Source organism: Parasteatoda tepidariorum, chromosome 5 (assembly GCF_982258835.1).
Source record: "Parasteatoda tepidariorum strain Cologne lab strain chromosome 5, Ptep-v5.0, whole genome shotgun sequence".
Taxonomy (NCBI): domain Eukaryota; kingdom Metazoa; phylum Arthropoda; class Arachnida; order Araneae; family Theridiidae; genus Parasteatoda; species Parasteatoda tepidariorum.
Window position 1 is genome coordinate 8758739 of NC_141759.1, and position 11672 is coordinate 8770410.

Here is an 11672-nt window from a genome sequence, read left to right on the forward strand (position 1 = left end):
AAAACTTTTTTCACAAAATTAAATTTTTGAAATAATGAGGCTTATGTATACTTTTTTTAATTTTATTGTTTGAAGTAATATGATTCTTAAAACTATGGAATGTAAAGTTTAAATAAGCCTTTTATTTTACATCATTAACTTTAGTAAAACTATTTCTCTGTCACTTGGTTTTAACCCTTATAAGAAGATACTTATTTTTTTCTGTTTATGTACAAATATTTTTCTGATGTGTTTTGAATGCTCCTTCTCTAAAAAAAAGAAAATCCATTTTGTTTTCGCTTGCATAAGAAAGAATATAAAGCATTTCTCTTTCTTAAATTAAATAAGCCAAATTAAAGAAGGGATGTTGCAGTGCTACACGCTACAAAGACGTCTCTAGAGTAATTGAATGACTGTTCATATAGAAATCGTAGTTCAATGCCCCCTGTAGTTCGTCGCAATCTCGAATTTCCCATATAATAAATTATACTGTAAATTGAGAAAATATTAGAATATCTACTTTTAAATCGGGTTTATAAATTTATTACTTAGTTTAAAAGGAGAAACTGTAAATGTCATTCACATAAATAATAATTTTATTTAACATTGAAATAAATAGTTGAACAAAAAAATTGTGTGAAATAAAATGTTTAGAATAATTTATAATTAACTTTGAAAAACGTATTTTTGTCTAAATTAAAAAACGACATCCTTTACGAATTAACAAATAAATTATTTATAGAATTATAATAAAACAACTGACATATCGATTATAAAGAACATTATAAACTATCAATTAAATATGACATAAGAGAAAAAGATAAGTTCATCAAATCGTATAGACGTTCACATAAAATGAACAATATCAACCAGCTCGGCAATCAACCGCTAATAACAACTTGACGAAAATCAAGGGTCACCCTCAAATATAGTCTAACCAGTATATATTTTTCAGAAAATATTTTTCTTGTGGTACAGATAGATAGTGTATAAATATTTTAATGAGTTAAAAAGAAACTTTTTTCTTCCACTACTTAATTATTTTAACAGAAAATTAAATGTCAAATAGAGAAATGGCCATACTTCAAAATCTTTAGAAAGCTCTAATATTTTTTTACACTGAGCTTTAGTTTGCTGCTACTGACATATGCATAAATTAAAATGTTGAAAGGTTATGTAATAAGTACCAAATATACTAATATAGGTATAAATTATTATATTAAAATATTCAGTTTCAATACCGATACTTTTGAATTAAACGTTTTACTGTCCCTCGAAAGAGACATGTATCTGAGAAAATCAGTTAATACTGGTAAATATTAACTATGATGAACTGATTGCGAGCATTAGCATCATGCAAAATACATTTTATCGTTATTCTAATTTTATAATTAACAAACAACGAGCTTTTCTTAATTCAACAACGTAAAGTCAACAAAGATTACAACATATAATGGAAAATGAAAATTGAATTATTTTAGCTATATTAATTGAGAAACATAGTGGAAGAACCAGGTAAGTGACACTTTCCGAACTACAAAAAATCACATGCATCCGAATTATTTTATTACCAATTTATTAGAGGGCGGGACTATTATTTCTTTGCTTTACTTGTTTTACCACTGTCTAATTTGAAATAAAAATCATGCAAGCATATTAAAAACTAATATGGATTAGTAAAGTGAAGATAAAAGTGAAAGCAAAAGCAGTTCAGTTACATTAAACATACCCCAATTGACGCAACTACGAATACTTTATGTTATTTTCTCTAATTTATTAAATCATCTAAACATTGTCATTCGCCTAGTTCTTGTATATGCGCTCCTGTATAACTTGTCGGTATATGCGTTTCAGTTTTGAGTATAGCTGCGTTGTGTTTCTCAGTTCTAATTTATTGATTATTTTCCTTTTAAATTTATTCCGTGCGAGAAACAGGTATTCAGCTAGTTCATTGCAAAAATTTGCTGCATTGATGTCAGGAATTTTAAATTTTCTATTAAAATTTATCTATACATCAAAAGTAACAATAGCTTTTCAGTTCACTATTTATGTACAATACGGAAATCAAGAAAACCTTTTCACCTTTCGTTTATAGACGTTTGTCCTAGATAGTGTTTTTACCATAAACAGCACTCATTCGACGATTAGTATCTGAATTAACGCTGAACTTCTGTGTCAAAAAAAGATCACTTAGCCCGCAAACTTCAATTCTAAAATCATCCGTATTAGTACGGCTTTACATTCACTTTGAATGCTCCAATATGAGCTTTTTAAAGTGTAATAAACGATCAGTAAGGCACTCATCGAGCATAAATTTATAATAATGAAGTACAGCAATGTTTTCGTTATCAGTGCTTGTCACATTATCAAGTGTTTCCACTTTTTATCTGCATAACTTTTATACTCACCGTCCGTCGTGTTCAGCGTATGATCTCGTATCTCCTTTACGCCTGAATCAGCAACATCAGTAGCATACGATTTCCATTTCCATTGCATATTATCGTTTTCTATAGATGAGTATCCGCAGTCATGTTGATCAAAAGTACGCGTTATCTAAAACTATATACAGAAAAAGATATCCGTCAAAATTCCTTAAAAATAAATAAAAATTTGTAATTCCTTAAAGAATATTAATAGAAAATAGTAAATCATGCAAAATTCCTTAATTTTTCTGAAAAAATATGAAATCTCAATATCAGAAAATTATTATTTAGTTTAGAAATTTTCGTAATATAATTGCTTAGAAAAAAACGTGGAAAGTATATCAGATTTAATGAGGTATTTAATTAAGATAAAGCACACACGTACCATTCTAAATTGTTTATTAATTAATACATAGCTGCTTTAATCCCATTAAAAGCCCTTATTATTCACTTCTCTAAATAACCCGAGTTATTTCAGATTAGTATGGATTACAATTAATTAATATCTATAGAAAAGTCGGTCGCAGAAAAAAATTATCAGCATTTCCTTGTTTTGTAGATTAGCTTTCTTATTTTGGAAATAGCTAGGAAGACACGTTTAAGAAAATGAATGTAGCTCGAAGTGCATGTTTATGAAAATTTATGTATAGGTGAAAATGCTTAATAAGAATTATAGAAGCAGCTCTAAGTCAAATTATTGACGTAGCTCAAAATGCGTATCCAACGAAATGGACACATCCGAAAATCCCCTCATCCAATTTAAAATTCAAGTTTTTTAACAACCACTTAGTTAGGTATTTCACTTTCTTTCTTAAATTGCAAAAATAATCATTTCGTAGCAAAGTCCCAGACTTCAGTGTGGCTGTGCATATTAAATTAACTATCCAGAATATTCCATTAAATTCTAAAAGAAAAAGAGTAAATTGATGTGGATTCTTCATCTTTCCATTTGTCTACAGGTGCTCTACGTCCACACTAGCCATCTCCTTTATTTAGAAAAATTAAATCGCAATTAGAAATAACAAATTGATAATACCTTAAACTTTTCGTAAGATCTTTTTTTATGAGATGAAATTTAAGAATGTATTTAGCTTTTTAGTTTCTAAAAATTTTATAAATAAAAGAAGAGGAAAAAGAGAATTTTAAAAAATAAGATTAAGAAAAAAAGAAACACTTACCTTCAAAATTCAATTGGTTATTGATTCTATCGTTACTACGTGGATCAATATCGTTTCTAACTTCGGGAACACTATCATGTTCATGAAATGTTTTAATTTTCAGAGATTCCGTATTTCGATGAAGCACAAAATAGTGCTTAACTCTACAGTTTGCTTATTCATATTCAATTTTTCCTTATTCTTTACTAACAGTTTCCATTAGGCTAGAAAGTTGTAAATATGTTTTTACCTCAAAAACATATTCCAACGACGCAAATTTTTGTATCGTTGATCGTTAATATCTTATCTCGTTTGAAACGGCTTTTCAAACAGCGATAATTAAATGTCAAACAACTAATCAAAAGAATTAAATACGTGGTACTATTACAGAATTTATAAAAAAGTTCAATTCTTTTTTCTATTCTTTATAATTCTATTCTTTATAATTAAAGAATTACTATATAGTTCTTACGCATTTTATTTATTTTTTTATCACATATCTTAATTTTTGCTTACTTAAACTCCTGTTATTGTTTCTTTTATATTTTTCTTTTTGAATTTCTATCTTTTTTAATCAACACTTTATGGTCCACTTACTGTAGGAATTTTGATTTTTATCTGCCAGTCTGTGTTAAATCATCAAAAGAAAAAAACATGTTTTATAAAGAAAGTCTCATAAAAATCTTTTAAAATATTTTGCTTCTATAATTTACATTATGGTTCATCGAAAATCATCATTCGGTAACTAAGTTGATTTTCGCTGTGTTAGGAATAAATATTAACCAGTTATTACTATATTAAACTATTGAACAGTTCCTTTGAAATCGAGTTTTAAATATAAGACTTTTTTAAGATTCGATTTCTCGGGAATTGTTCAACTAATTTCGCTTAATTTTGTATTTTGCAGTATAAAATTAAAAACTTTATATTTGATGTAAAAATTTATATATTGCAACTTTTTTCGACTATTTTTTAATAAAATGATAAAAAACAACATATAATTACTAAATTTCTTTCTTTTTGCATGAAATCATCTTTGGAGAAACGTATTTTAAAATTAAAAAATTTTCAATTCAGTTTAGAAATTCTTTCGATATTTCGAATTACACAAAGAGTAAAATTAACATTAAGGTATCAAAACTTTGTACCGTTCTCCTGGCCAAACTATTTGAACCATATTTCGCCGAGTGTGGCTACCCCCTATATTTTGGGGGACAAAAATCTGAATATGTCAAAAAAACGCTTATTAAGATAAAGTACATTTTTATGTCTGATTTCGTAACTTAAGATATCGTCTGCACTAAATAATTAGTATATTTGAAGTCACCCCTTTTAACCATCAAGATTTTGAGCTAGAACGTGAATATCCGAATATAAGATCAAAGGTTATTCCGAGTGGTCCCTACTTTATTTTGCGCACAGTAGAAAATAAATTGCATACATTTGACGAGAATTAAGTCAAACTTCAAGATATTTACTTTAGTGGAAGAAAAAAAAACGTTGGTATTGGAGATAGCAAGAGAATACACAGAAATAAAATCGAACAATATTGTGATGAAGCTATCACAATACCCTCAGTTTTCAACCTTTTGGAACTCGCCTAAATTTATAATATCACTTTTGCGACTGTGCCTTGCACCTAGTTTTTAAGCTGTGGCCGTGAGCCTAAGCTAGTTGCCCGGGCGCGCATATTTAATTTGTGTTGCTGTAGGAGTAGGTGGTATTTTTCTTCAAGATCTGATTTCCTTCTCTGCATGCTCAGGAGATAAATTTTAGCCTCTAATTTTTAATGATTTACGCGTTACTAAATCTTGCATTGATGCAGGTTTAGTAATTCGAATATATTAACCACTTTTCCCTCATTATTTTTGAGATAACGTCAGAGCATGCTGAGAAGGAGGTACGTGTTCCCTTCGAAGCTTAAGATTTGATTTGCAGCTCCAGTGCCCCTTCATGAATTATTACAGGGATGCTAACTTGCTCCGCTTTGTAAAACAGTATTTTCTAGTGGTAGCGAAATTTAAGTTACTTTTAGTTTAGTATTTTTCATGTTAAGTAATTTTTTCACCACTAATTATCAAAAATTATAAGTATCATGTAAAATGCAACGTTGAAGTATCAATCTACAGGTTACTCTATAAAAAAGTAAGCGTAATTATCCAACTTTAGCGAATTTTACTATATAATTTGTTACCACTTTATTAAAACTATGCCAGAAAGCGCAGCAGTTGGCATCCCTGTTATCATTGTGCCTCTCGTGATGTGATGAGATGTTACAATAAAAGAGAATGGATCCAGAACATGGCCTTTTATTCTTTACACGTTCCTGATGAGTGATCAGTGAATCGCCTCTAATACAGGCCTGAAGCGTCAAATATGTATATTAATTATTCAAAAACTAGAAACTATGTGACTTGAATACGTGTTTCCATCAACACTTTTAGTGTCAGGTATAACGGAATCGATTTTGAATTTTCTAAATAGCAAAGCAAGTGATGCTTCTCAACTTATTGAAGATGGTTGCGACCGAACTGTGGAAAATGTATTAAATTAGGTTTTATTCGTCTGCTTAAGAGGTGTTCAAAAAAGAGTGGGTTATAGACAAGTTTTTCTCAAATGAGCTATTACTGAGGCATATTATGATTTTCCTGGACTGTTCTCAAGGATTTTCTGGTCAGATTGCAAAAGTTTAGTGAACTGCAAACATCTATCAGTAATAATTTTCAACGAATTTCAGCGAATTTGTCAGAAATGAGAAAGTATGATCTTAGTACAGATCAAACATATTAAATAAATATAAGCGAAGCAGTTTCTACCGTTAAATATCCGCCATATTTGGACCATTAAGACCAAGGAAACTTCCGAATGCTAAATAGCTCACTATGCTAAACAAAGCTCTTTGAGTTTACATAAGTAACTTAAATTTTTCATTCAACTTAATGAAATTAGCTTCTTTTAATATAGGAAATTCTATTTATGTTTCCCATCTTTCATTTAATACTGGTTTGTCCGCTAATTAATAAAAAAACTAAGTTAATAGAAAAATACTGTTTTTTTTCCTTAATACATACACAAAAATTCGATTAAATAAAAAAAAATTAATAATAAGTAATTACAAACCCAAGGAAATGTAAATCTAATTGAATAATAAAATATTTAAAAGGTATATTAAAGGGTTGTTTAATATACAACTGCTTTACATTTGCAAGTTACTTTTCCTCCATAGGAACATTTTCTTAAAAATTGCTTGTCACTAAAATTTGTTGCATATAAGACCCTTCGGAAAGGATAACATATTTTAAATAGTAATGTGCAAACATATAAATATGTATATAAAAAATTAATGCTACAAATAAATGTCAAAAGCCAAAATAAAATGTATACTTGTTAGATTGTCAATGTGAACTAAAAAAAACATGTTTGCTTTCGATTAAATTCATTAATATCTTAATCAATTTTTATCATAAAGTTTATTAATCAAGCCAGACTTAGATTCAAAATTAAATTAAATGTCTATATCTCAATTGATAAGGGGAAGATTGATATCTTAATTAATTCCACGTGATATTTTAAACGATGCTATGAAGATGCTTTGACTTTACTGAAATAAGAACGCTCCTTCTCAACCTGCAAAAGGACAAAAAATGGAAATTAGAAATTAATTAAGAAATTTAAGATAAATATAGGGATCCCACGGATGGGATATAAGGCGACAGAACCTAAAAACTTTTTATCCTCAATTTGACCAGCAAAGTATTAATAGAAGAGAATGCAAATACTTGCCATGTCTTCTTTTTTTACCCTTCAAATTTTGTTTTTAAATTTGACTTGATAGTATATAAATTTGCTTTCCAAATTTATTTATAAATCGGCAAATTTTATCCAGAATGATTTTAATTATCACTTTACATACGCGCCAACTGTTTCAGATTTACTGGGAGATTCTATTTTTATATCTAATGTAGAAACAAACGTCATACATTCTGACTTTATTCTCATTAGAATTAATATAAATTAAAATGGTCTTGACTACTGCTACATTTTATATTTCAAATATATAGATATTAGATCTGTTCAAGGTTTACAATTGTATTTAAGTATTAACTGAAATATAACAAAAAATGAGCTTATGATCTCAATGGCATTCCCCAACCTCGAGGAAAAGAAAGCAAAAGCTGACAGGATGTATATATACTGCTCAAAACAATTAAATGATATTGAGGTAGTGGGTTAATCTTACACCTGTAGTATTGCTTGAATGATTGATACATTATCGACAGACCTAGTAGGTTATACGAGATAAAAATGACATTTTTTTGGCAAAAAAATGGTATTTCGGAATGCTTCATTTTGCGTTTGGATACAACAAGAAAAAAACACAGTTTGCACATATGAGAAAAACCAAATAAAAGAGGTGTGGCCTTAAATCGTTTTTTGTAGGGGGTATGGTGTCCCCGGAATATCAACAATGTTGAATACTTTTAAGGCATCGAATCAATGAGATTATTAATGAGGGGCTGGGATATTCTGTCCCACTCCACCAGAAGAGCGTTTTCGATTTCTTGGAGAGTTTGCAAGGGTGGTATGCATCCAGCAGTGCGTCTGCCTAGAGTGTCCCAAACATGCTCGATTAGGTTTATGTCCAAAGAACACGCTGGTCAATTCATTCGTATGATTCCTTCATACAAAAGGAAATCATTCACCAAGTTAGCACGATGTGTCCTCAATTGTCGTCCATGAACATCAAGTCACCTCCGAGCGATGCAGCGTAAGGGACTATAATAAGTCTCAGGATCACATCTCTATATCAGTGACCGGTCAGAGCTCCATTTCGAATGATATGGCAATCTGTGCGCCCACCAATACATATGCCTGCGTAAACCATCACTCGCCAAGCGTCAAATCTTATACTTTCATGCAGGAACGCTGGATTGTATCTGGTGCCAAGTTCCCTTCAGATGAAAATGCGCCTATTCAGGATGAACGGGACTCATCAGAGAAAAGAATATTGCTCCAATCATTTCTCCTCCAGTTCACATGATCTGTTGCCCACTCCCTACGGGTGCGATGTTGCTTTGCTGCTCACAAGACACGCATTATTGCTAGGGAAAGATTACAGACCACCTACAGCGTGAAAGTGGTTTTGTACAGTTCTGCTTCGAAACTATGGTGCTAGTAGTCGAGGGAAGGTGTTGAAATGGCCTTCATATTTCGGTGTCTCATGGCCATTAGCGTCAAATAACGGTCTTCATTGGGCTTTGTTGCGCGTCTACTCCCTTGCTCTGATCTTCGGTCTGTATTTCCAGTATATATATATATATATATATATATATATATATATATATATATATATATATATATATATATATATATATATATATATATATATATATATATATATATATATATATATATATATATATATATATATATATATATATATATATATATATATATATATATATATATATATATATATATATATATATATATATTAATTATAATATTAATATAATATATATATTAATTAATTATAATATTAATATAATATTAATATTTAATTAAATCATTCATTTTCTTTCTACTGAAACTATATGTATAATGTTTATAAACCGTAAAAGTAAAAAATCTAATATAATATTAAACTATTTAAAACGGTTGTTATACAACTACTTTACTTTTACAAGTTATTTACCTACCATAATCCTTTTTTTTTAATTTGCTACCTAAAACTCTAGTCATTTGACCAGTTATTACAAATAAAAGTCTATGAAAGTTTTACCATTCTGCCAGAATTATCAGTGAATTTTTGAATGATAAAGGACAGAAATATTCCATTTGTCTACAGGAGATTCACGTCTAAACCATCTCCCTTTTTCATTTATTTTGGGATTAAAACATAATTGAAAATTTCATATTTTTCATTAAATTTTCCACAATATCTTTTCTTTTATGGTATGAAATTTAAACCTAAGAATGCATTTAGCTTTTTACTCTGTAGAATTTTATTCATTAAAAAAAGAAGAACATATGAATTTAAAAAAAATAAAGGTAAATTTGGAACGAAAGGATTAAAAAAGTAAAAAAGAGACTCTTACCTTCGAAATTTAATTGGTTATTGTTTCTAGTAGTATTTAGTTGATCAATAGCTGCATCTTTTCTAACTTCAAGTTCCTTACCATCTTCTTGAAATGTAATTTCCACCGATTCTATGTTTCGAACCAACACGATAAAGCACAAAAAGGTGATGAGCACTAAACTTTACTTATTCATGTTAACTTTCTCCCAATTATTCACGTTTTGAATCTGGCGAGAACGTAGCAAGTATAATTTTACTTCAGTTTACGTTTTCACGGTGCTTAAATATAAAGTCTGCTTATTCCATAACAATTTTCTCATTATTCTTTTTAAGGATATTCTCAAATCGGGAAAAATGATAAAAATACTAATTTCTCTTCAAATTTATATTCCAACGGCGCAATCTTCAATATCGTTGATCGTTAATTTCTTATCTCGTTGGAAACGATTCTACAAACAATGATAACTAAACGCTATTGAATTAAACAAAGAATTCTAAAACGTGCTAATCATCTGACAAATATTAAACTGATCTATTTATAGTTCAAAAGCATTTTGTTTCATCCTTTTCACAACTATTCAGTTTTTCTTTCCTTTCGTGAACTCGCGTTATTTTTATTTTGAATCAGGTTTTTTAATCAATCTTTGATTGTTCTTGTGCGCAATTTTATTTTTTAATGTTGAGCTTGTTCAGAAATTTAAAAAGGGAAAAAAACGCATATTTTAGAAAGAAAATCTGAGCTTGTTCAGAAATTTAAAAAGGGAAAAAAACGCATATTTTAGAAAGAAAATCTGATAAAATATTTTTAAATATTTTGCTTTTATAATTTAAATTAGTTTTCACCTAAAATTAACATTCGGGAATTATGTTGATTTTCGTGGAGTTTGGAATGAAGTTTAACACATTCCGTTGTAATGAAAATATATTTAGGAAATATATCCGATTTTTATAATCATACAGTGCTTACGTAATTAATTCTTCTTAGGGTTTACATAGCTGTGAAATCGGAAGTACTAGCTTCCCTTCATATTCAAGGCTATAACCAAACAACAATTCAAGGAAAATAAAATTTGTTTAATTTTGCCCGCATTTACACACTGCATTTCACAATTAATAAAACGTATGCAAATCATTCAAGTTGCTTGTTTGTATTGGTGGACAAAATCATTTTAAAGTAAATTCATTAAATAAAGAGCAAAATGTATAAACATGAAATTTACTACCACTTTAAATATTATGATCCCGTAGATCGGACCAATGAGTTGCATTTATTTATTGAACTAAGACAAGTTCGCTTCTAGCTCAGTATATTATAATTATTAATCAGATTTATATTCATCTAAAACTGTAACACTAAAACTATATTAAAAATAAAACAAGGAAAAAAATATTTTAAAGAGAAGAAGAAAATTTATTAATTATTAATAGAAACACTTAAAAAAAAACCGGAATAACTACGAAAAAGATCGGATCTTGACTTCAGCTTACACGATTCAGCTTACACGATCTAATAAGGGGCCGTTCAAAAAGTACGTACACAAAAATGGAGAAATTTTATTCCCCTCCCCCCTTCGTACATTACCGTACAGAAGGTCTTACTCCCCCCCCCCTAGAGTACGTACATTTTATTAGTCTACCCCCCTTTTTCATAAAAATTAAAATAATTATGTTTTAATTAAAATTAAATATTTTTTTAAGGAGTGTGTAGGAAAAAGTCAAATTTAAATTTGGTGTATGCTTATAATGTACGTACTTTGTGTAATACCTCTCCCCCTCCCCATCGTACAAAACCGTACAATATAGCAAATCCCCTCCCCCCCTTCGGGATGTACGTACTTTTTGAACGGCCCCTAATGTATAAATATAGCGAAAGCGAATAGCATACTCTTGATAGAAACAATCGAATGATCACTACAATAGTATACTATTTTGTAGATATGTTGTGTTTAGTCTGTATTAATACAATTTAGAAAGCACTTTTTATTGCGGATATAATTGTGTGAGCTGATGACGAAATTATATATTTCCCTTATT